General features: G+C 40.6%; 2 long non-coding RNA genes across 2 annotated transcripts; both read right to left on the bottom strand.

Moving 5' to 3' along the window:
* Nucleotides 1–457: 457 nt before the first annotated feature.
* On the bottom strand, nt 458–1,018 carry LOC122000147. The gene is made up of 4 exons (XR_006116975.1): nt 969–1,018; nt 874–897; nt 708–790; nt 458–504 (listed from the first exon to the last, which is right to left on the bottom strand). It is a non-coding gene; the product is annotated as an uncharacterized LOC122000147 (long non-coding RNA).
* Nucleotides 1,019–8,071: 7,053 nt separating this feature from the next.
* Nucleotides 8,072–8,632, bottom strand: LOC122000146. Its single transcript, XR_006116974.1, has 4 exons — nt 8,583–8,632; nt 8,488–8,511; nt 8,322–8,404; nt 8,072–8,118 (listed from the first exon to the last, which is right to left on the bottom strand). It is a non-coding gene; the product is annotated as an uncharacterized LOC122000146 (long non-coding RNA).
* Between the last annotated feature and the right edge of the window lie 18,773 nt (nt 8,633–27,405).

The following is a 27,405-nucleotide window of genomic DNA, read 5'->3' as shown; positions in this document are numbered from 1 at the left end:
ACTGACGTGCTACCACACTGTGTCCCGCTACCCATGAGCGTCACAACGGAGCACCGAACAGTGATGAAACTGGCCAAGTACTCGACAATAAAGGAGCAATCAATCACTCAGCATGCAATCATGCGAATGGTGCATGTCACTAAACATGGTAATATACTAAACCAATCTCTGGACATATCATAATGTGCACCAAAGCGAATGAATCATATCAAGATATCTGATCATATAAGGTATCAAACGTATGTCCTGACATGGTAAAAATATGGTTATATCACTACCCATGAGCATGTGGAATCAGGTACATATCCATACAAGATGTAAACAAACAATCAATCAACAGGTAGCATGTATTGGGCAGTGATTAACCGGAACAAGTAAGAAACACAATTAATGCATCTTGTTAATTTAATTACTAAGCATATCAAAGACAATAAGTCAAAAGTACCCGCCTCCAATAAGAAAGGTCCAAACTGGTAGTCAAGATGCGCGTCTCGCGTCAAAGTCCTGTGTCATAAGTAGAAATATATTTTATTTAGCTGCAACTCTTCCAAATAGCTAAATAAAATCTCTAATCCTAAATTAGGACAAAACCCTAATCATATGACCATCATTCTTCCCACAAGAAATAGTCTACACATGATCATCTATCTAAAATAATTGAATCAAAATCATGACCTATAGCATATATCAAATACTCTACACCGTACCTTACTTCTCAGCTGCTCCTGTTACACCACAGGCAAGGAAAGTTACCGTTGGATGAAGTAACTGTTGCTGGAAACCCTACACACTGCCCGGATCACATGTAAAATTGAGGCTCAACCAAAATATCAATACACCACTACAATTTAACCTCAACCTAGCTTCCCCTACCTCAACCCACAACCAAGAACCTCCCTGCTGAACAAAGAAACCCTAATCAGCAATCTTCCCTATCCATACTAAGCACCCAAATCTGAAAGCATTACCTCTTCTGTGGCAGCAAACAGCACAGAGGCTAGGTGGCTGCGGCGGCGAGAACTAGGGCACGACTAGGCCCATCGGTTGCGCGATAGCACCTGGTGATCAATGGAGTCGGAGGCGCCTGAGGGTCGGACCTGGTGGCCGGCGGAAGAGGGTCGGCGTCGGCGCACAGCTCCAAAGAGGAAAAAGGGCCGCGGCACTGCGGTGGTCGACGCTGGGGACTGCGGGGAGGCTAGGCTCGGCGCTGCTCGGCGTCAGGAGAAGGAGAGGAGAAGGGAGTCTTCGGTGTCGACGGCTGTGAACCCAAAACTAGGGCACGTGGCTAGTCGGTGACTGGAATCTTAGGGCTCTCCACTGCGAGGGCGAGGGGCGACGGTGGAGAGGCTAGGGCAGAGAAAAGGTGGCGCCGTGAGGAGATCGGAGAGGGCGTCGGTGCGGCAGTGGAGAAGAAACTGTCGGCGCCGGCGCCGGTTAGGGCAAGGAGAGGCTGAGAGGAAATCGGCGTCGGGGGAGTTGGGGAAGAACTCGGACACGCGGGGGTAAAATAAAACAAAAAGAGGAAATAAAAACAAAAGAAAAGAAAAAGGAATAAAGAAAAAAAATCAACATTTCCTCGTTTAATTGGGGTAGCCTAAACAGGCTTTTCCGGACCCCATTTTTATCCCCGTCAACTTGTCTGTACGAGCTCTGAAAAATTCCCGAAAAATATCCAAAAATTCCGGAAAAATCCCTTATTAATATTCGCCTATTTTCCGGTATTTTACATTCTCCCCCACTAATAAAAATTTGGTCCCCAAATTTCATTATCTACCATCAGCAAGTATCAACAACAGATATAAAGCATAAATGCTGAACGGTAAACAAATCACAAACCTCAAGTGAAAAGATGGGGATATCGAGCTTGGATATTATCCTCGAGCTCCCAAGTAGCCTCCTCATCCGAATGATGCTGCTATCCGACTTTAACCAGCCGGATAGTCTTATTCCGCAACTGACGCTCCTTCTGGTCGAGAATCAGTACCGGAACCTCCTCGTAAGTGACGTCAGGCTGAAAGGAGAACTGAGATTATCTATCAACACATGTATCAGATCAGGTACGTATCTCCTCAGCGTAAATACGTGGAATACGGCGTAAACGCCTGACAAGGACGTCAATAGTGCCAACCGATAAGCTACTGCTCCAATCCTTTCCGAGATCTGGAAAGATCCAACGTATCGCGAAGCTACCTTACCTCTGAGGCCAATCTCTTCACCCCTTTCGTGGGTGAAACTCGCAGAAATACCTGGTCGCAAATGGAGAACTCTAAGGGTCTCCGACTCCGGTCAGCATAACACTTCTGGCAGTCTTATGCCTCTGACATCCTCTGCTGATAATATGGACCACTTTGCCTCACGTTGAGCTCCATGAGGTCTCAACAACTGGGTCTCTCGGATTCTTTTCCTGATCGACGACTGAGCAACCATCGTAACAAGAATATCCTGCTCTGTCTGTCCCTGCTCCTCAATGTCTAACTCGGAGAAACCCTGAATCAAGTCTGTGACCATAACTCGGTGGCAAGCTAAAGTCCCTCTGGACTTCTAGCTAAGTGCATCGACAACTACATTAGCTTTTCCCCGATGATAGCTAATGGTACAATCATAATCCTTCAGGAACTCCATCTATGTCCTCGGTCAAAGATTAAGTTCCTTCTGAGTGAACAGATATTTGAGACTCCGATGGTCAGTGAGAATCTCAATGTAATATCATACAGGTACTGCCGCCAAATCTTCAGGGCAAAAATAATAGCGGCCAACTCCAGATCATGAACTGAGTATTTTCTTCTCAGGCTCCCTCAACTATCGAGAAGCATATAAGAATACTCTACCGTGCTACCTCAGAACAGCACTCATACCCTGTAGAGACGCGTCGGTGTAGAGGACAAATTCGTCCTCTTCCGAAGGTAAAAACCAAAAATCAAAGCCGACCCTAGTCTCCGCTTCAGCTCCTAGAAGCTGGTCTTACAATCCTCAGTCCAAGTAAACTTCACGCCTTTCATGGTCACGCGTGAAAGTAGCATGGCAATCCGTGAGAAACCCTCAACGTATCTCTGGAAATATCAAGCCAAACAAAGGAAGTTACAAGCCTCTTCTATAGACTCCGTCTACTCCCAACGATAACAACATCGATCTCCTGTGGAACCACGGTACACTCCTACTGGTGACCGTGTGTCCCAAACATCATAACAAAAGACAATCCAAACCAGCACTACTAAAAATCACATATAGATGTTCTTGTCGAATCATCTCTAGATCTATGCAAAGGTAGTGTACGTGACTCACCTCGGATCCGTAATAGATCACAACATCGTCGACAAAGATAATGGACACCTATCCAAACATCCTCGACATACCAGGATCATCGAGTCCCTGAAAACATCTAAGGCACTGTAAGCCTATATGGCAAAAACCAATACACATAATGTCCGTATCACAGACATTCCTATCCATAAGATCTCCGGTAATAGATCGAAAAATTTGATCATCAATAACATAAATCACCAAAGAATAAATCCTCCAGGGTGAGAGCAACGCTCCATCACAGGAAACACCACATATGTGGGAGCAACGCTCTACCACAAGAAATCCTCAATATGTGGGAGCAACACTCCACCACAAATAATCTGAAATATGTATCTGCATTAAATATAGGAGCAATGCTCCGCTACCAGCAATCCGTGATATGTGGGAGCAACGCTCCACCACAAAACAATACTTAAGTACCCCAAGGCACCTAACTATCCAACTAGAGACTGTACAAGATCTCTCTACCACAATTCGCTGTGGTTAGCCTAGGATATAACAACCTAGTAACTAATCAAATCCATCATCAACTCTATCAGCATCCTAGTAGGTCATCCACTGATAGGAAAATTAGTTGATGGGTTAATTCAACAAATAACATAATGCAGTCACTCCACATTCTGCATTCAGTATAAGTAGAATCATCATACTACTACCAATGTATACACCTAGCACACATGCTCACACAACATATGTATGATCAACAAAATCCTCCAATTATTATACACCAAACATACAACTCAGGTATATTCAGTATGATACCTCTAACAATACATACCGAACACGTGTGCAAAATCAATATAGGTATAATCGAAAATACACCTCAAACAACATCACATGGCATATATACACCTATGCCAAGAGTATAACCAACATATACTTTCAATAAAGCATACTAAACCCAGGTGCACTCACATATCAAACATAATCAAAAAGATGCCTCAGATACCACACCAAACACATATGTACATATCACAACTCAGATTAAATCGACAAAATGCCTCCATCAAAACACCACCGATGTACTTATACTACATCTCGGATTTAATCAACAAGATATCTTCAATAATACATCCAGATACATACACCGAACTACATAGCTATGATCCACAAGGAAACTTCAAACCATATCAGAACATGGATAACTATACTACTTGCAAATGGACAGTCTACCACATGACTCCTACAACACATAACAATCATAATTACATGTAACATAGACATGCAAAATCAGCACACCAGCTCAATCAAAGAAACCAACCTTATGCTACCAACACTCATGGGTTACCGGTATATCTAAACAAAATTCATGCATATGTATCAAGCATGAATACATCAATCAAAAGCAACCCAAAATAAAGCAGCCTAACCATCCAATAACAACCCTGCTATAGGTTCAAAGGAACTAGTATCGAACAAGAAAGATATACACACCATGGTGTAACATTGCAAGTCAATGTCATACACTACCAAGACTATATCTAATGGGGAAAATTTTATCATCATAAATCCAAATGTACTCTTCCAGTATACACTAGTAACGATTGTATCCCATAAGTGTTAAGCAATTAGCTCTACACTTCCTTACATCAGCGGGGTCACATATCCCAACGCACCCTCTAAGTTATCCCACCAGATATATACAGTCCACGGTCAAAGTCTTCATGGAATAGGATACATCGATCCTTTATAAACTATCCAAGCTGAAAATGATTTCTGACTAAATCAGTCCTTCCCACGTCAGTACAAAACATGTACTCAAAGGTGCTCTAGATACATAACTAAGCACAAATAACCTAAAGGTTCAAACCTCTAAAAATAGAGTATGACAATCCTCTACTGATCAACCAACAAAACTAAATCATTCATCTACTAACTAATCAAGAATACTTTAATCCTCCACAAGCATCTAAAGTATATCCAACCACATAATATCATATGTATAAATATGTACGACCCAAAAGAAAAAGTCAGAATTTAGGAACATCAAGACACTCTCATCTTCATCCTCAAAAACATCAGCCCACACTATATCAGATAAATAAATCTCTACTCCCCATGAGGGCAAGTTAGTATTCAAAACATCAAATCATTATTTATCCACATAGTCCAATATCAGAGATAGCAAATATCAACTTTATCATCCTGTTAAACTAATCACAACTAACCAGATTTTATTAAAATCCATAAGTACACTCAACCGTAAACTCTCCAGCACCCAATTTATAATCTGATCACCAACCATAATCATCAAACCTGTGAATATCATAAATGACACTCACTATGTCACCATCAATGACAACCCAAATATAAATCATCAAAATAGTTATCAACTAATAGATCATCAAAACAAATATCTAGTAATTAATCATCAGACAACCACATAACATTTACTCTCATAAATCATTAGAAATCAACATATCATAATATCTTATATCACAATATCCCTCAACCTCAAACCATTCTCAACAATGATCAAAACATGGTAACCCCCAATGACCAATTTCCATTGTACCTGGTACCCTAATATCCAAAAGATATGAGTATAAAACTCTCCTGGCTAAGTCAACAGGAATATGTAGGTATCATCCACTACCGAGCTAACAATAGCAGAGGCTAGTATGTGCCTCCATCTCCTAATAATAGTAACAGAAGCTAACACTACTGATGGTATGATAAGAAAAATCACCAGAGATTATAATCCTTTATCTCTATTAAGGTCAACCATCCTCAATGGCTAACTCATTACAAGTAATATGTGCTACAGCAACCAGACAGGTATTACATAAAGAATGCTAATACATGTCATAAACTATAAAATTAAACATCATACCTATATGCCGTCTGGAGATGTTCTGTCGCTGTCCTGTCCCCAACCTTTGACCTCAAACTCCGAACGAGAAACATCGCCGGAAATCCCAATAAATCAGAAACGGAAATCCGAAACATAACCATATCGAAAATCTGAAAATGCCCAGTTTGACTCGCAAACCTGGCTAACCCAAAAATAATCCAGAATACGAACAACAGGTATCCGATAAATCTCCAGAACACCAAAAGCAAGTATCCTTAACCTGCCCTGATACCAATAAATTGGTATCAAATAAATCACAAAAATCCAAAATACAAAAATCCAACAAGTATCGCCAAACTTGGCGCTCTGATACCAAGTAAATAAATTGGTATCAGGTAATCCCAAACATCAAAAATACGAAAACAAAAGATCGTATACTGTGCTCTGATACCACTAAATTGTCACACGCCCAGAGGAGTCCCTGTCCGAGAAAATTTCGGCAGCATCTCCCCTGTATGGTGGACAATCTGAAACTTTTCTACATCTCATATACCTCAGCCACAGGCGGCTGGAATAATAACAGTAAATAAAATCAATCACCAAGCAGTTTATATATGTATTCAGCCTCTGGCTGTCACAACCACGCAGTTAATAAAATAAACAACATAGTAATACTCTGACTCGAAATCAACCCTACTCAACTACACTCGTAAAGCCCAAATCCGATTTTTCTTACCTCTTCTGTCATCCAGGCAGGAATGTAGTAGTATAAAATCGAAAACAAATCCATCAACGAGACAAATTATATAATATCTAAGTATTCAACATCCAAATCCAAATATAGTCAAGTGAGAATCAAAAACAATACAAACGATAGCAAATAGCTGGAGGTCTGCAGGGGACTAGCAACTGGAACTCCCTCCTGACAGCATCAACCTGAAAATAACAACAATGGAGGCGGGGTGAGTCCAATACTCAGCAGGTACAGTTGATATGCAAAGTAAAGAAATAACACCTAGCACTAATCATGCGTACAGTCTCCTGATAAAGATAAAGGTAACTACAAACTGAAGAAGACAGGAGAGAATCTGTACTAACCAGGACCCGGTAAAAGGACAAACAGTCCGAAAGGTATAGAAGACCTGTATGCATGTCAATCAAGGTATCCAAGCAATGTGCAGCATATAAGTGCAACAAACACAAACACAAACAATAAATGCATCATGCATATGATGCCAATGTCATGGTCACCCCTGACGCCAGTCAGCCGACTCACAACAACAGTGGGACCGAGTGGGTAGGGCTGTGACAACCGTGCACTCTGCAACACTACTCCTGATGAGTGATCGAGTGGACGGGATGCTGTCGGAGTACATACGTACTCCTACCCCAAATCATAAATGGGGGAGCGCAATGCTCTCATCTCCCGGTACGCTATGACGGGGAGGAATCTCTAACGTGCTACACGCTGCGTCACACTACCCATGAGCGGATCAACGGAGCACCGGAAGAGTCAAACTGACGTGCTACCACGCTGTGTCCCGCTACCCATGAGCGTCACAACGGAGCACCGAACAGTGATGAAACTGGCAAAGTGCTCGACAATAAAGGAGCAATCAATCACTCAGCATGCAATCATGCGAATGGTGCATGTCACTAAACATGGTAATATACTAAACCAATCTCTGGACATATCATAATGTGCACCAAAGCGAATGAATCATATCAAGATATCTGATCATATAAGGTATCAAACGTAGGTCCTGACATGGTAAAAATATGGTTATATCACTACCCATGAGCATGTGGAATCAGGTACATATCCATACAAGATGTAAACAAACAATCAATCAACAGGTAGTATGTATTGGGCAGTGATTAACCGGAACAAGTAAGAAACACAATTAATGCATCTTGTTAATTAAATTACTAAGCATATCAAAGACAATAAGTCAAAAGTACCCGCCTCCAATAAGAAAGGTCCAAACTGGTAGTCAAGATGCGCGTCTCGCGTCAAAGTCCTGTGTCATAAGTAGAAATATATTTTATTTAGCTGCAACTCTTCCAAATAGCTAAATAAAATCTCTAATCCTAAATTAGGACAAAACCCTAATCATATGACCATCATTCTTCCCACAAGAAATAGTCTACACATGATCATCTATCTAAAATAATTGAATCAAAATCATGACCTATAGCATATATCAAATACTCTACACCGTACCTTACTTCTCAGCTGCTCCTGTTACACCACAGGCAAGGAAAGTTACCGTTGGATGAAGTAACTGTTGCTGGAAACCCTACACACTGCCCGGATCACATGTAAAATTGAGGCTCAACCAAAATATCAATACACCACTACAATTTAACCTCAACCTAGCTTCCCCTACCTCAACCCACAACCAAGAACCTCCCTGCTGAACAAAGAAACCCTAATCAGCAATCTTCCCTATCCATACTAAGCACCCAAATCTGAAAGCATTACCTCTTCTGTGGCAGCAAACAGCACAGAGGCTAGGTGGCTGCGGCGGCGAGAACTAGGGCACGACTAGGCCCATCGGTTGCGCGACAGCACCTGGTGATCAATGGAGTCGGAGGCGCCTGAGGGTCAGACCTGGTGGCCGGCGGAAGAGGGTCGGCGTCGGCGCACAGCTCCAAAGAGGAAAAAGGGCCGCGGCACTGCGGTGGTCGGCGCTGGGGACTGCGGGGAGGCTAGGCTCGGCGCTGCTCGGCGTCAGGAGAAGGAGAGGAGAAGGGAGTCTTCGGTGTCGACGGCTGTGAACCCAAAACTAGGGCACGTGGCTAGTCGGCGACTGGAATCTTAGGGCTCTCCACTGCGAGGGCGAGGGGCGACGGTGGAGAGGCTAGGGCAGAGAAAAGGTGGCGCCGTGAGGAGATCGGAGAGGGCTTCGGTGCGGCAGTGGAGAAGAAACTGTCGGCGCCGGCGCCGGTTAGGGCAAGGAGAGGCTGAGAGGAAATCGGCGTCGGGGGAGTTGGGGAAGAACTCGGACACGCGGGGGTAAAATAAAACAAAAAGAGGAAATAAAAACAAAAGAAAAGAAAAAGGAATAAAGAAAACAAATCAACATTTCCTCGTTTAATTGGGGTAGCCTAAACAGGCTTTTCCGGACCCCATTTTTATCCCCGTCAACTCGTCCGTACGAGCTCTGAAAAATTCCCGAAAAATATCCAAAAATTCCAGAAAAATCCCTTATTAATATTCGCCTATTTTACGGTATTTTACAACCCTAATCGTAGGAAGAAACGCGAAGAATTTGGGGCGGCTATTCACACCCCCCCTCTCTAGCCGAGTACGACGATCCTAACAAGTGGTATCAGAGCGAGGTTGCTCTTCGTCGGATCAACACCCGGGAGAGAACGAGCTAGAGAATGGATCGTTTTGGAGAAGACGTCACCCCGCCCTTCTACGATCGCGACGACTTCGCGTTTTGGAAGGTAAGAATGAAATATTTTCTTATGACTAATCTTGAGAATTGGAGTTGTGTCCAAGTAGGTTTCGCTCCTCCAATGGATGAAGAAGGAAAACCTATCGAGAAGAAAAAGTGGACGAAGGATCAAATCCACCGATCCGGAATCAATGACGAGGTAACGAATATTCTGGAAGTTTCATTACCGAATGATGTCTTGTGTGAGATAGGTGGTTACAACGATGCCAAGGAGTTGTGGAACAACTTGGCAAAGTTTCATGAGGAGAGCTCCAATTCAAGCCATGAAGAGGAGTCAAGTGAGCCAAGTAGCTCACATCATGGAAGTGTCGAATTAGAAGTTGAGGGCCACTCAACATCTAAGGATGAAGTGGAGGAGAGCTCCTTTTCAAGTTCGGAGTAAGAAGAAGAAGAAGCTTCTACCTCCGGAAGGGATGAAGAAGAGAGCTTTCATCCATCCTTAAACCTAGGTAACTCAAGCATTTTAATTTCTAGCAAATTACACATAATGTGCTTTGAGTGTAGGGAATTTGGGCATTACAAGAGTAAGTGTCCAAAGAGGATTAGGGAGACTCCACCGGCACCAAAGGTCAAGGAAGCCGGAGTCCCGAAACGCAAGAGCAAGGAGCATGTGGTGTGCTTCCAATGCAAGCGAAGGGGACACTATAGGAGCCAATGTCCGAGGGGGTGGCAATCTCACAAGGACAAGAGATCGAGCACGTCTATAGGGGGAGCTAAGGCAAACCCTAAGGTAATCTCTAAGGCACATTCTTGCAATTCTAGTAGGATGCATGCTAGTAGCCTTATTGCTATTGTCAATAACAATAAGCATGATAACTATAGTAACCGATACACGTGCTTAGGTGCCAAACATGTTAGCCTAGGTAAGAACAATTCTAGAAATGCTAACCCTAGAATTAACTCATCTAAGGTTAAGGGAAACCTAGATAGGAATCCCAAAACTACTAGACATATGCCTAGGAGTACCTCAAAGAACAATGATAAATTAAAACTTGAGGTATTAGAAAAGGAGAATCAAGTCTTGAGGTCAAGACTTGACACTTTAGAAAAGACCCTTAAAAATTTAGAGAAGTCAACTCTAGGGTCTAAGGGTCAAAAACCCAAATCCAAGGACATGAAAGGTTTGGGTCACAAACCTAAGTCCCAAGTGGTCAAGCCCACTTATCACAATGTTCCATTCGATTATGGAACAAAATCTAGGGCTAGGAAGACCATCACCAAGGTCACAAGGGGAGTCACCCCTAGAGTGGATCTTGATGAGTCCCAAATGACCAAGGCTTTAAAGCCTAGGAGGGTCATTAGGAGGGTTGCTAGGGAAGTCATCCCTAGTGAATATTTAGTGAACCCAATGAGCTCCAATAGGTATTGGGTTCCTAGGAGCGTGATTTCATCACGCTAGATGAGTTAGGGTGTGCCAACCTTACTTAAATAGGTAGTTAACCTAATCATGGCAAAAGGTGACACTTTAGGAATTTTCAAGGTGTAATCAAGCCTTGGAAATGAAATAAAAAATTATTCCTAAGGTGTTTAGGATGTGCCAATCACAATTGAAGAGTTTTCTAGGGTCAATCTAATTGGCACATAGTGATCTAAAAATCCTTAGTTTATGATTTTAGGTCTAATACACTTAGGAATATGGATTTTATGGCAAAATGATCAAAAATGACAACTAAGGCTAGAGGTAGGTATTTTCTATACCTTTACATGTTATTTGCCATATATTGCTTGCCATATGTCATGTCATGACATCATACTTAATTTATCATCATTTGAAATGTCATGATAATGCTTAAGTTATTTATATGTCATGCTCTAGTTAAGTTTCACACTTTATGCCATGACATCATGACATTGGCACATGTTTTCATTTATGATACTATTTTATGCCATGTCATCATCTTTTGCATTTATAATCAATTAATTTGATTTAAGGACAAAAACATAATTTGATATGGAAATCAAATTGTTGTTTAGAAAATGCATGAGAACTTAGCTTAAGATGACCTAAACCCATATCTCACATCAAAATTGACTTGAATGTGTTTGATACACCTTAGATGTGTGTGAGATATTATGATGATGAGTTAGGATCAAGGTGCATAGTTCTTGTACCTAGATGAGCCTAATTCTAAATTGGGGATCATAGGGAAAGCTTGTGTACAAGTCATGTACATTTAGCCCTAAGATTGTGGTCCCAAATTAAAGGGTTTAAAATCATTTTAAAATTGATTTGAAAAACCTTGATGAAGCTTTTCTAGTGATAGCATTCATCATTGAACAAGTGATACAAAGAGTAATTAACTTTGAGCTATTTCAAAGACTTTTGAACTTTGTATCAAGATTTGAAAATGGAAGTTATTTTCAAAGAAAACTATTTTTCCATGATAGTATATGTTATGAGGAATGTATTCTCAAAATTTCACAATTTTTAGAATTTTCTGTAATTTATTAGGGGTTTTTGAATTTCGCTGAAGGAAAATCAGAAATCAGAACCTATCAGTACCTGGATTGGTCACTGGACCGATCCAGGGAAGGCTGGATCGGTCTGGTGACCGATCCAGGGGACTTCTGATCGGTCTAGTGACCGATCAGGGCGTGCCAAGTTGCTGAAATTCGACTGGTTGTCTGAAATTTCAGCTCGGGAATTGGTGTTTTAGAGTTATAAAGGTTTGAAACTCTCCAAGACATTGTTGATGCAATGGTCAAGGGGGAGTTGACCTTTAGGGGGAGTTTTACCTATTGGTCAAGGGGAGTTGACCTTTAGGGGGAGTTGTCATGAGTGATATGGGATTATCACTAAATTGACTATTGACATTAGTATCAAGGGGGAAATTAAGGGTTTCAATGAAAGGTATGAGACTTTCATTAGGAAAAAACTCTTGACCTTGATTCACTCTTTTTGATGTGTGTCAAAAAGGGGGAGAATGGAGAATGTCTAGAGAATGTTCAAGGAAGAACATTGGAGTTAGTGGGAGAGTTTGTTGATCACAACGAGTGAAGTTGTGAACAACGATAACTTACTCTTCAGGGGGAGAGTTTGTTGATGTGTGCCAATAGGGGGAGAATGAAGGGTTTAAGTTAGACGTTCATTATCTAAGAAGGAGGTCGCCTTCTTAGAAGGAGAATGTAAGGTTGTAACTTATGTTTCATTACCTAGTGGCATGAAGAAAGTTGAGGCTATTGGATTAGCCTAACTTAAAGGTATTGTCAAACATCAAAAAGGGGGAGATTGTTGGTGCAATTTCCAGTAGGTCAAGGTTGACCTAGTTGACCAAGCGTAAACCTTGGTCATGGTTTCGATGTTTGACAATACAGAAAGACATGTAGACATGGACAATGCAGGTGCAGTTGTCCATGCGGAGAGATACTGATCAGGGTCTGATCAGGTTGGATGAAGAAGAGTCAAGTAGGTCAAGGTTGACCGGATACTTGACTGGGAAGTCCTAACTGGGATGTTAGGCAGTTCGGAAAGTTATGGTGAGTGAAACCAGGCAGTTCGGAAAGTCCTGGTGAGTGAAGCCAGGTAGTTCGGAAAGTCCTGGTGAGTGAAACCAGGCAGTTCGGAAAGTCCTGGTGAGTGAAGCCAGACAGTTCGGAAAGTCCTGGTGAGTGAAGCCAGGCAGTCGGGAAATCCTGGTGAGTGAAGACAGGTGAAAATGCTAGTGAGTGAAGCTAGGTGAAAGTGAAAGTCCTGGTGAGTGAAGCCAGGCAGTTGGAGAAAGTCCTGGTGAGTGAAGCCGGGCAGATTGAAAATCCTGGTGAGTGAAGCCAGGTGAAAATCCTAGTGAGTGAAGTAGGTGAAAGTCCTGGTGAGTGAAGCCGGGCAAGGGAAAATCCAGATGGATCAAGGGTGATCGGACATCTGGTGTTGAGAAGGTCAAGTAGGTCAAGGGAGTGACCGGATACTTGACACGAAGAGAAAAGTCCAAGTGGGTCAAAGGGATTGACCGGACACTTGGTGGGGAGTCTTAGCAGGTCAAGGGAGTGACCGGATGCTAAGCATGATGTACCAAGAGGTCAAGGTTGACCGGATATTGGTTTGGACTTGGTTTGGGCAAAAACCAAGACCTGGATCGGTCTGGTGACCGATCCACTGATACTGTGGTTTCCTGATCGGTCTGGAGACCGATCAGAAAGCGATCAGTGTGCCTCTGTGAGCTTACTGATTGGTCTGGGACCGATCAGTAGGAAGCCTGATCGGTCCCCGGGACTGATCAAAGCATTCTGATCGGTCTGGGTACCGATCAGCATAGAGCCTGATCGATCTCCATGACCGATCAGAAGAACCCTGGACCGATCAGGGTGGAGCCTGATCGGTCCAGGACTAGCCGTTGTGACTCAACGGCTAGGTTATTTCGGGCTTCTGTGTTCTGGCCTTTTTGCTTGCAGGTTCGCAGGTTGGCTCAGGAGATCAGAGGTTATAAGAGGAGATCGAGGGTTGCTACGACCAAGTTCTTACTTCTTCTTCCTCCTCGAGCTGCTGTTCTTCTGAAAGCTGTGCTCTTGAGCTTTGCTGAGCTCTGAAGCTTCGGGTGAGCTTCTTTGACTGAGTTGCTTGTTGGCATTCGTCCGTGAGGTTGGTGCTTCATCCGGGACTTCAGTCGACGAGAAGGCAAGCGAGTATTTGTACATTCATTGTGTATTTTGTTCTTGCTCTTCTTTGTATTTCCATATTGCTGTTGCAAGCTATTGTGGCGAGGTTTCTCCACCCACAAGGAGTATTTATTAGCCGGTTCTCCGGGGACTCATCCACCGACGGATTGATAGGGCTCGTCCACCTTACGGACACGCCGAGGAGTAGGAGTATCACCTCTGAACCTCGTTATATCCATCGAGTTTGAGGTTTGTCTTTTTCCTTTTCGTTTCTACGGTTTCATTTCCGCTGCGCTAACCCTAATCGTAGGAAGAAACGCGAAGAATTTGGGGCGGCTATTCACACCCCCCCTCTCTAGCCGAGTACGACGATCCTAACACCAATGTGTCCTTGAGTTCTTTAATTTGAGCTTTCAAATTGGAATTTTCTTCCTCAAATTGTTGGACTTGAGTTGAACTTCCAATTTGAACTGACTCAGTTAAAGAGCTCGAGTCAGTCGCTTCCTTAAGGGTTGTTACCTCCTTTTGGAGCGACTTAACCCGGACGTTGGATTTAGCCAACTTTTTTACTAAGTAAGGTAATAATTCATGAAAGTTATCTAATTGAAATTCTACGAGTAGTGAACTTACAGTGGGTTTTGGTCCTTTGGAAACGAATGCGGATTCGTGGCTTTGATCAGACTCAGTCTCGGATTCGCTCTCGATTTCTGACTCATACTCGGACTCAGTTTCCGCCACGGTTGCTAGTACTGGTAGAGCGAGGAATCTCGTCGGTTCTTCTTTGTCGGACCCGGATTCATCTGAAGACTCGGACCATATCTTTTCCGCCACGGTTTCCATCGTAATACCTTCCTCGGCCGAAGTAGTATTATTCTGCTCATCTAATTCAAATAAATCATTTATTAAATTATGCTTACTTACTTGAGCGTCAGAAGTGCCCTCGTGTAGTTCCATCAACTTTTGCCACAACTCTTTTGCACTTGCGAAGGGGCCGATGCGGTTCAGTTCTTCATTGGTTAGGCCACATTGTAGCATGCAGGTTGCTTTGGCATCGGCTTCAACTTTTTTCATTGTGCTAGAATCCCAGTTGATGCATGAGAAAAGTTCTCCGGTGTCGTCACGTGGAAATTCGAGTCCAGTCTGGATGATGATCCACATCTCGACTTGCGTCTTGAGGTGGTATTCCATCCGGTTCTTCCAGTATCCAAAGTCCTCGCCAGAAAAGAGCGGCGGTCGGACGGTGCAGAATCCTTCTTGATGGGCCATCTAAATCTTTACAAAAACAAAAACAAAAACAAAAAGATCTATTCCAAGACTGAGTCTTGGATTAGTAATGCGGGAGGAATAAAAAAAACGAGCTCAAGTGGTTTTGACCAACTTTGAGCAACACCGATTTTGAAAAGAATTAGAATTTTAGCTACTTAGCTAATTTCTAATTGACTCCAAAAGAAAAACAAAAAATACCACGAAAAAAAATGTTTTGAATGGTGGTTGCACCAATTCAAAACAACCCCGCTGTGATACCAATTGTTGGATCGAGACGCGCTAGAGGGGGGAGTGAATAGCGCTCGCGGCTATTTCTTTTCGATTATCGGAATCGTAAAAAGCGTAAGAGTTAATGCAGCGGAATAAAAACAAACATACAAAGACGCAAGAAATTTTTTACTTCGTTCGGAGCCTTGATCGACTCCTACTCGAAGGCCCGCGATCCTTGATCGCTTTGCGTGGGCAACAACTATAAGCTCGATAAAAGGATTACAAGATGAAGTACAATTAAATGTAAAAACTAATTATACCGACGACAAGAATAGAATCTCGAAGCTTCGGGTCGTCGTAAACTTGTAGCAGCACGTTCGGGCGTCTTTCAGAGCAGCACATTGGAGACAGAAGACTTGGAAATTCTTATTTGAGCTGCTGGTCGAGACCCCTTATAAAGGGTATTCAAGGCGCCTTCTACTGTTCACCAAGGCGCCTTGAATGAGCCGAGTCAGCCGCGGAGATAAGTGCTGAACTGGTCGAACCTTATCAGGTTCAAGGCGCCTCCAACCTCTCCAAGGCACCTTCATCAAGCTGTCCAAGGCGCCTTGGATTCCTTCAAGGCGCCTCCAAGCTTGCTTCGCAGCCAGCTCAGGTTTTCCACCCGAGGCGCCTCCAAGCTCCATGGAGGTGCCTCGGACACTGTTCATCCGAGGTTGATCTTTGCACTTTGGTCCCTGCAAGATACATTAGTCCCAAATATACCCTACAACACAAAGTTAGCACATAAAACATAATAGATGTGATAATGACAGTCTTCGGACTATCCAAGTCTGACTTCGGATTTCCAACCGGAAACCCTAGGTTGACCTGACGCTTACTGTTCCCTCTACGGGGAACGCGTCCTCACCTACTCCACTCAGGAGATTTACCTCATAGGGTTACCTCCCCCTATGACCTAGGGTTACCACCCCCTAGGGTTTTCCTCTACCTAGGGTTACCACCCCCTAGGACCTAGGGTTACCACCCCCTAGGGTTTTCCATTTGTCTAACCGCAGCTAGGACTTATGCCTAAGTACCACTTAGGACTTTCCTGCAAACTTGTTCAACATATTAGAAACCAAAACACCTTAACTTTGAACCCTTTGACATAATCAAAACATACGTTCGATCGTCGGATGCTTCCCGCACCAACAGTCACAAATCATTACAAGTACCTTTCCGCAAACTGGGCAAGTTTCACTTCTTTCCCTCCTTTCATATGTACAGCTCAGATAGTCCCTTCGGATGGATCTAATGCTTAGCACATGAGGTGTTGCCATCAATGAGGTCTGGGGTTCGAATCTCGACAAAATCGAGGTAAATGCTTCCCTTATGTGCTAGTCACTATTCCAAAGGCTAGTAGCCGCCCGTGATTTACCTCCTCCGTGTTGGCCCTGGGACAGATTGACGGGGGCGCTGGGGACGAACGTATTCACCTTTTTCTGCCACCAAAATGTACAACTCAGATAAAAATGATGAGAGCAATTTCCTACAATTTTGGGATTTTCTGGAGTATATTATGCAACAAGAAGATAATATTTTAAGGATCATACTTCTCCCATGTGTGGATGTCTAAAATACAGTAGATGACTTAATAGAGAAGGAATAACCACGTTAACATAACCGAAAAATCATAGAAGGTGCTTACAGAATATAATTAAGTGTGTTAAAGACAATGCATACTTGCAGGGACATTTAACATTCCTAAAAGCTTATACTACTATCCAAAAGCCACACTTCCCTTGCTTATGCTTACGGAATTGGATCAATATAACTTATTTGTAGTTATATTTGTCACGCCCCGGGGGAGTTTCTGTCCAAAGAAATTTCGGCAGCATCTCCCCTGTACGACGGACAATCTGAAACTTTCTACATCGCCCCCAGGGCCACACATACATCGGCCAACACGGCCGGAACAATAACAATAATAAATAAGCAACAATCACACATCCAACATCCACGCAGTTTAATAATGAACAACTAATAAGCAATGATAAGAAGACTCAAAAACAACCCTACTCAACTAGACTCATAAAGCACAAAACTGATGTCCTACTCCACTACACTCATAAAGCTCAAATCCGATGATAAAATAAACTTACCTCTTCTGCCGTCTAGGCAGGCGTGTAGTAAAATAAATCCAAATAAGCTCATCGACAGTATCTATATGGTAAACTAATACAAGTCCAGATAGTGCAATAAGAGACATAACAAAAAGATCAAATAACTCTGGGTCTTCAGGGGACTAGCGACTAGAACTCTCCGGACAGCATCAACCTGAAAATAGCAACGGAGGAGGGTGTGAGTCCAACACTCAGCGGGTAACAATTGATATGCATAATAAAGAAAATAACAACCAGCACTAATCATGCGCATAGTCTCCTGATACAAGAAGGGTAAATGCAACTGAAACAAGCAGGAGAAAACTGTACTAACCAGGACCAAGGTATAAATACAATAGGGTCATCAGACCGAGAGTGTCATAAATCCTGTATGCATGTCAATCATATGCGTCCATATAAATGCAGCAAGTAAATGCAGCAAACACAAGCAATAAATGCATCATGCATATGATGCCAATGTTATGGTCATCCCTGACGCCAGTCAGCCATCTCACACACAATGGTGAGACCGAGTGGGTAGGGTTGTGACAACCGTGCACTCTGCCATCACTGCTCCTGATGAGTGATCGAGTGGACGGGATGCTGTCGGAGTACATCTATCCTCCTACCCCAAATCATAAATGGGGGAGCTCAATGCTCTCATCTCCCGGTACACAATGACGGGGAGGGATCCCAGACGTGCTACCATGCTACGTCACACTACCCATGAGCGGACCAACGGAGCACCGACAGAGCCAAACTGACGTGCTACCACGCTGCGTCACGCTACCCACGAGCAGACCAACGGTGCACCGACAGAGATGAAACTGGTGATGCGCTCAACAATAATGGAGCAGACTATCGCGCAGCATGCAATCATGCGAATGGTACATGACACTAAGTATGACACAATACTGAGCAGCATAGCAATATCCATGTATAAATATAAAATGTGTACCATAGAACAATGAGCCAAATCAAAGGTACACAGATCAGATAAGGTATCAAAAACCCTAGGTCCAGAACATAATATATAACATAATTGTGTCACTACCCCTATAAGCATGTATAATCAGATAAATACTAACATGATGTGCATAACAAATAAACAAACAAGCATGTAATAGATCGGGTAGTGATCAACCGAAGAAAATAAGAAACACAATCATTGCTATTTGTTAAAAATATTACTATGCATATCAAATGACATAAAGTCAAAGTACCCGCCTCCAATAGAAAGGATCGTATCCGGTCCAAATCCGACGTCGAGATACTCCTCTCAAGTCAAAGTCCTGTAGTAAATCGTACAGTTTAGCTAAATTAATTATAAACAAATAGCTAAACAAATTCCTAATCCACCAACCTGTTGGTTGCTACTCGGAAAGCCTAATGGTTCCACTGTACAAAAATTTTGTACAAAGGTCTGAACCTTTCCTAGCTACCATGTGTTCTTTTAAATTAAACTTGGATCACCTGCGGAACTTAATACGTTTGATCCCAAGTTTAACTTATATATTCTTTTAGGTTTAGACTTGGATCTCCTATGGAACTTAACACGTTCGATCCAAATCACCTAGGTCACAAAATTAGTTAAATATTAATTTCCAAATTTGGCTTCCAGGACTGCATGGCGAGGCACATGGCTTTCTTGGATATGGGAACAACCACCACCGCCTAGACAAAGCCTTTTAAGGAAAGTTAATATTTAATTTCCTTAAATAACTCTAGGTTAACCAAAAATAATAATCGAAGCACAAGTTAGAAAAGAAAACAAAAGAACACAATATCGAAAACTAATTCGAAATCTAGAATCACATGCCTCTTGTATTTGGTATTTTTACAAAGAAATAAAACTAGTATTATGCGGAAATTAAATACTAGTGTACCTTCTCTTTTGCAAAACAAAATCCTCTAGGTCTTCTACCGTATTCCTCTTCTAACCTCGGACGTTGTGTGGGCAATGATCTTCCGAGATGAGAAACCACCAAAGCACCTTCTTCTCCTCCTTGCAAGGTTTGGCCACAAAAAGAGCACCTCCAAGGATGAAGAGATTCAACCACCACCAATGCTCCAAGGGATGCTATAAAAGAGACTTCTTTTCTCTTCTTCTTCTCCTTCTTAGATCCGGCCACCAAAGCTATCTCCACCAAGAGAAGGTTTCGGCCACACAAAGGAGAGGAGAGAAAAAAGAAGGGCTGGCCACACCCAAGGAGAAAAGAGAGGAAAAATAGAATAGAGATGTTAGCTATGAAGGCACCTCTACCCCCTCTTTTATAATCCTTGGTCTTGGCAAATAAGGAAATTTAATAAAAAAACTTCCTTAATTCTTTTGCCATGAAAAAGAAAAATTATTTAATTAAAAATAATTTTCTTTTCTTAATAACAATGGCCGGCCACCTCAAGCCCCAAATCAAGAAAAGTTTTAATTAAAACAAGAATTAAAACTTCCTAATTTGTTTCCGGAAATTTATAAAAATTTCTCCAATAATTTTAATCCCTTCATGACTGGTTAATAAAAAGGAAATTTTATAAATTAAAATCTTTCTTTTAAACATGTGGATAAAAAGAAAGTTATCTCTAAAAATTAAAATCTCTTTTAATCTACAAATAAGGAAAAATATCAAATTTTTTCTTAATCTCTTGTAGAAACTTATAAAAGAAAATATTTAATTTTTAAACTCTCTTTTAAAACATGAACATGGTTAAAAAGGAAAGTTTTCTTAAAATTTAAAATCCACATTTTAATCAACAAATAAGGAAACATTTTAAATTTTAAACTCTCTTTTAAATATGTAGATGATTTACAAATAAGGAAAGTTTTTACCAAAAATTAAAACCATCCTTTTAATCTACAAATAAGGAAAGAGATTAATCTCTTCTCTTAATCTTTTGTAGAAAGCTATAAAAGGAAATTTTTAATTTTTAAACTCTCTTTTAAAACCATGATATCTACATAAGAAACAATTTTAATAAAAATCCTTTTTAATATTTTAGTGGCCGGCCACCTAAGCTTGGGACCAAGCTTTGGCCGGCCACCAACTTGGCTCATCCACTTGGTCTTGGCCGGCCCTAGCTTGGGTTCCAAGCTAGCTTGTCCGGCCCCATTAGATGGGTAAGAAGGTGGGTATGTGGTGGGTATAAATCTCTATATACAAGAGGCTACGATAGGGACCGAGAGGAGGAATTGGTTTTGGTCTCCCGATGGAATTAAGTGTAATAGCCCGCCCCCTCCTGCTAGTGGAGGCGGTGTTACTTTCTACATACATAACGTACATACATGAATTTCTAAATAGCGGAAGTAATCGTTTATTTTTTTTTTCGACTAATCATACTAGCATGCTCAGCATAGTTACAAACTTAAAGAGTCATAATATCCATATCTTAACATCGGCATAAGTAAAGTGATCATGCAAGTCATCAACATAAAATAAGCATAGTTCATATCAATCCTAAATCAACATAAGCAGGTCTTTCTTTCTTAGCCAAGCCACCACCACACACATCTCCTGCCCCTCCTGCTGCTCCTTTAGTTTATCCATCCTTTACCTTTATCTATGGTACAAGGAAAGTAACTATAAGCACACAAGCCTTAGTGAGATCCTTTCCTACTCACAAAAACCATATGTCATAACATAATCATTCAACATAATATAGATAGCATGGACATACAGAACATCTAAACCACATATTTTGTAAGAGTAATCATATCACATATCATAGCATACATGAACATCATATCATAGTACGAATGTAAATGGAACTCATACCATAGCATAAATGGAAATCATATCATGGCATAAATGAAAATCATATCATAGCATAAAGGAAACATCATAGCATAAAGGAGCATCATAACATGACATGTGAAAGCATCAGGTCATATCATATCATATCATAAAAGGAAATAAGCATCATGACGTATCCTATCATAGCATAAAGAACATCATATCATAGCATAAATGTAAGCATCATATCATATCATTTCATAACCATACATGCAAGATGTCCTTTAAAACATGGGTAATGTCATGTGCAAGATGCCTTTCAAAAACATGCTTCATGTCATGGTGCAAGATGTCTTAAAAATAATATAATATAGTACTTAAAAATAATCTCAACATGAGGGGGCCCGGCTTAGTACCACATACATACATAAATGTGTGCATCCTAAGTAGACCCAAGGTAGCTAGTCTTGAACCTACTAGGAAACTAGGCCCGTAGCTCGACCTAGGGGCACGTAAGGAGCCCACCCTTTACTAGGCCCGTACTTCGACCTAGGGGCGCATAAGGAGCCCACCCTTTTTGGTACAAGCCATACAAAGTAAAATAACATGTCATATAATCATAGCATATCATGTTCATGTCATTCATAGCATATCATGTACATGTCATCCATAGCATATCATGTTCAAGTAATTCATAATTCATCATGTTCATGTCATTCATAACTTAACTTAGCATGAAGAGTGCTCTTAGTCCCACTTGATAGGGAAGCAACTCTTAGGCCTTTCACTTAGCATATCATAAAGAGTGCTCTTAGTCCCACTTGATAGGGAAGCAACTCTTAGGCCTTTACATTGTCATTTCATAAGCATACATACTTGAGCATATAGCACATCATAGGAGATCTTTTAAATGCATGATTCATAAGCATACATAAATGAGCATATATCATATCATGGGAACATAATCATGCATGACACATAAGTTAACATCTCCTAAATCATATCATGGCATGTGAAGCACATAAAGGATCATAATTGGGTCTCAATCATCATTCCCTCATTGGTGGCCGAAACATGCAAGGGATCTCCTAAGTTGCAAGCAATCATAGAAACATATGAACCCTAAACCAATTTCATAACATTTATCATAAGGAACATCATAAGCATATTTAGTTTAGGTTCTAAGCTTCCTAGGTCCACAATTTATGATGTGGCCGAAACATGCAAAGGTCTAAACCTAGGTTACAAGCAATCATATAAACATATGAACCCTAAACCAATTTCATAACATTTATCATAAGGAACATCATAAGCATATTTAATTTAGGTACTAAGTTTCCTAAGTCTAAACTCATGATGTGTCCGAAAGTCATGAAGAGTGGAATTAAATTCTAAACCAACCACAAGCATAAGAAGATCATGGTAACTTCATATCATATCATAGGGAAGAACATGAGCATGTTAGAGTTGAGTTTAAGCTTGCCTAGGCCTTCAAACCTATCTTGGCCGAAAGTTCAAACATGAAAACCTAGTTCTAAACAACATGAAATCATAAGTACATCAAGTTATCTTCTTATCATATCATAAGGAAGAACATGAGCATGTTAGAGTTGAGTTTAAGCTTGCCTAGGCCTTCAAACCTATCTTGGCTGAAAGTTCAAACATGAAAACCTAGTTCTAAACAACATGAAATCGTAAGTACATCAAGTTATCTTCTCATCATATCATAAGGAAGAATATGAGCATGTTAGAGTTGAGTTTAAGCTTGCCTAGGCCTTCAAACCTATCTTGGACGAAACCCTAAGATGGGGTTTATCTAATTCCAAGCAACATACAAGCATGAACTCTAAGGAAATATTCATATCATATCATAAGAAAAATCATAAGCATGTTAGTTTTGAGTTTAAACTTTCCTATACCTTTAAACTTGTGATGGCCGAAACCCTAAGGTGGGGTCTATCTAATTCTAAGCAACATGCAAGTATGAAACACCAAGGAAATATGCATATCGTATCATAAGAAAATTCATAAGCAAGTTAGTTTTGAGTTTAAGCTTTCCTATGCTTTAAAACTTCTCATAGCCGAATCCTACCAGGACATCCCTAAGGTTTTTTTTTTCTAACCATTCAAGTTTATAGAAAAACCATAAACCACTTGTACCACAGGTGAGGGGATACTCACTTCCTTTTGCTTGGTCTTTTCTTAAGAGAAGGTACCCTTGTGGAGAAGAAGAAGAGAGCTCCTCCTTCTAGTATTCCTTTTTGCCCTTCTTGCTTGTAAGAAGTAGATCTTGAGGACTTCTTCTTGTGGTTTAGTTTTCTTAGGGAGCAAACTTAGTTGGATTTTGGAATTTGGGAGAGGGGAGGCTCTACTTAGTTTTCTTAGGGACTTCCTAGGTTTCGGCAAAAGTGAGGAAGGAGGAAGAAGAAAGGAATAAAAATGGTACTCTCCTTTCTTATTTATCCTTAATGATAAAATAAAGGGAAAATGTCCCTATACATCCCCCTTGATTTCTCAAATCCCTCTCCTCATTAACTCCCACGAAAATAGAAGAAAGAAAGAAAAGAAAAGAAAAGAACACAAGGAGAAGGCAACTTGTCTTTTGCTTATTCTTTTCTTAATCAAGAGAAGAGGAGGTAAGCTACTTGGTTTTCTCTTGTTCCTTTACTTAACCATCTTCTCACTCTTAACTAACATTTCCATTCTTTTCTATTCACATATTATTCATTACTCTAGTGGTTACCATACACCAACTTAATGATATCATTTGTGGAAGGTTCAAGGTTCAATCCTTGACCTCACCCTTTCTTTCCATTTTTTTTTTGGTTTCTATTCCATTTTTCTTCTTCTTTTATTCTAAAAGAAAAAAAATACTCATAGGTATAGCTTATCATTTCGTGGGTGTTACATTAAGCATCCCGTGTTTGCCCCGAACGCACAACTTAATTTCATCAATAATAATTCATTCCACTAAAGAACTATTATTGAACTACCGCACCAATCCCAAATTACATTTTGGGCTCCTTTTTATTATGAGTGTGTTAGTCTCCCTGTGTTTAAGATAACAAATGTCCACTAATTAAGTAAGTTACTGACAACTCACTTAATTAATATCTAGCTCCAAGAGTAGTACCACTCAACTTCATCGTCATGTCGGACTAAGTCCACCTGCAGGGCTTAACATGACAATCCTTATGAGCTCCTCTTGGGGACATTCTCAACCTAGATTACTAGGACACAGTTTCCTTCTATAATCAACAACACACACTATTAGTGATATCATTTCCCAACTTATGGGGCTTATTGATTTATCAAACTAAATCTCACCCATTGATAAATTAAAGAAATAAATATCAAATATATGTGCTTTTTATTATATTAGGATTAAGAGAACACACTTCCATAATAACTGAGGTCTTTGTTCTTTTATAAAGTCAGTATAAAAAGAAACGACCTCTAATGGTCCTACTCAATACACTCTAAGTGTAGTAGTGTAATTATAGTTAAGATAAACTAATACCTAATTACACTACGACCTTCCAATGGTTTGTTCCTTTCCATCTTGGTCGTGAGCTACTGTTTATAATTTATAAGGTATTGATAACATGATCCTCTGTGTGTGACACCACACACCATGTTATCTACAATATAAATTAATTGAACAACTACATTTATCATAAATGTAGACATTTGACCAATGTGATTCTTATTTCTAGATAAATGTTTATACCAAAAGCTAGACATTTAGTATACATCATAACAATCTCCCACTTATACTAAAAGACTAAGCAGCTATATCTCCTGCAATACATCTGATTCCCAACCCTTCAACATGCCCATCAAAAGCTCTTGCCTTAAGGGCCTTAGTGAAAAGATCTATAGGTCATCATCTGATGCAATCTAGGCAGCAACAACTTCTCCTCGTTTATACGATTTCTCGTATTGGGTGGTACTTGCACTCTATTGTATTTACTTGCCTTATAGACTCATGGTTTCTTCGAGTTTGCTACTGCACCACTATTATTACAATAAATTGTAATAATCTTTGGACAAACCAGAAATCATATCTAAGTCCAGCTTGAGGTTATTAAGTCATTCAGCTTTTATGACTACCTCAGAGGTTTGCCATATACTCAGCTTATATGGTGGAGTCCAGAAAAACACCTATGCTTATCACTCTTCCATAGTTATGACTTTACCTCCTAAAGTAAACACAAAACCCCGAGGTTGACTTACTATTGTCCCTATCCGACTGGAAGTCAAAATCCGTGCAACCCACAAGGACCAAATTAACTGCCTTGTAAGCTAGCATATAATCTCTAGTGCCTATAAGGTACTTCAATATATGCTTTACTGCAGTTCAATGTCCTTGTCCAGGGTTACTTTGATATCTGCTAACTATGCCCTTGGCAAAAAAGATTTCTGATCTCGTGCATAGCATACATTAGGCTTCCGACAGCCGAAACATAAAGAACTGCCTTCATTTCCTCTATCTCCTTTGATGTCTACGGAGACATTTCTTTAGATAAAGGATTTTTTCGATATATGAAGCTTGGGATAAGTAAAATATTCTTTTCTTACGATCCCTTATTACTTTGATCCCAAGAATATATACATTCTCCCAAGTCCTTCATATCGAACCGTTTGGACAACCATACCCTTACTTCTAACAACATTTTGATATTGTTTCCAACAACCAAAAATGATATCTACGTATAGTACAAGAAATACCACCACATTTCCATCACACTTTTTGTATACACAAGACTTATCCGGTTACTAAATAAATCCATAGGTCTAGATTATTTTGATAAACTGGATGTTCCAAGACCTTGAAGCTTTGCCTTAGTACATAGACTGATTGAGCTTGCACATAAGATGCTCTTTGCCCTTTGCAATGAACTCTTCTGGTTACTTTATATGGATGCTTTCTTCAAGACTTCCATTAAGGAATGCTGTCTTGACATCCACTTGCCAAATAGATAAAAGAATCCAGATAGACTTAAGCATGGCTACCAGTAAAAAAGTTTCCTTTTTCATCAAGCCTTGCTTTGAAAGTTTCCACCTTCCTGTCTATCCATCTTTTCCTATTGTAGACCTATTTTTACCTAATGACTTTTACACCATCTGGTGGTTCTACAAGCTTCCAGATTTTATTAGAATACATATATTCTAATTCTGTATTCATTGTTCTTTGCCAAGATGCTGCATCTTTATCTTGGAGTGCTTCATCATATGTCCGGGATCAGACTCATGTTCATTTGGGATCAAGTCCAAAAACTCTCCCAAAACATGAATCTTTTAGATTTGCTTGACAACCCTCCCACTACGATGAGCCACTGTCTGTGTATCATTTATGATACATATTGCAGTTTCTTGTGATATTTCATCTTGTACAGTTGGTACTAGATTAGACATGTCCTTTATAATTTCTTTAAGAACAAATTTACTTATAGGCTTGTGGTTTATTACATAGTCCTTTTCTAAAAATCGGTCATTGATTCTAACAATGACCTTCTGATTTTTTAAGACTATAAACCTACTTTCGTTTCTTTAAGATAACTCACAAACAAGTGAACTCCTGCCCAACTTATCAGTGTCTCTCATGTACTAGACCACCCAAATCCGAATATGCTTCAGACTAGGCTTACGCCCATTCTGCAATTCTATGGGAGTAGAGAGTTCTGACTTTAGAAGGTATTATGTTCACTTTTATTTCTAGTGTATATCCTTAAAATGAATTTGGTAATTAATTCATCATCAATCTACTTATTTCCATAAGAGTCCTATACCTTCTTTCTACTACACCATTCTGTTGGGGTGTACTAGATGCAGTTAGTTGGGATTGAGTCCCAACTTCTGATAAGTGACTCCTAAATTGTCCCAAGAGGTACTTGCCACTA

This window comes from Zingiber officinale, chromosome 7A, assembly GCF_018446385.1.
Source record: "Zingiber officinale cultivar Zhangliang chromosome 7A, Zo_v1.1, whole genome shotgun sequence".
Lineage (NCBI taxonomy): Eukaryota > Viridiplantae > Streptophyta > Magnoliopsida > Zingiberales > Zingiberaceae > Zingiber > Zingiber officinale.
This window is presented reverse-complemented; position numbering and strand designations above follow the sequence as displayed.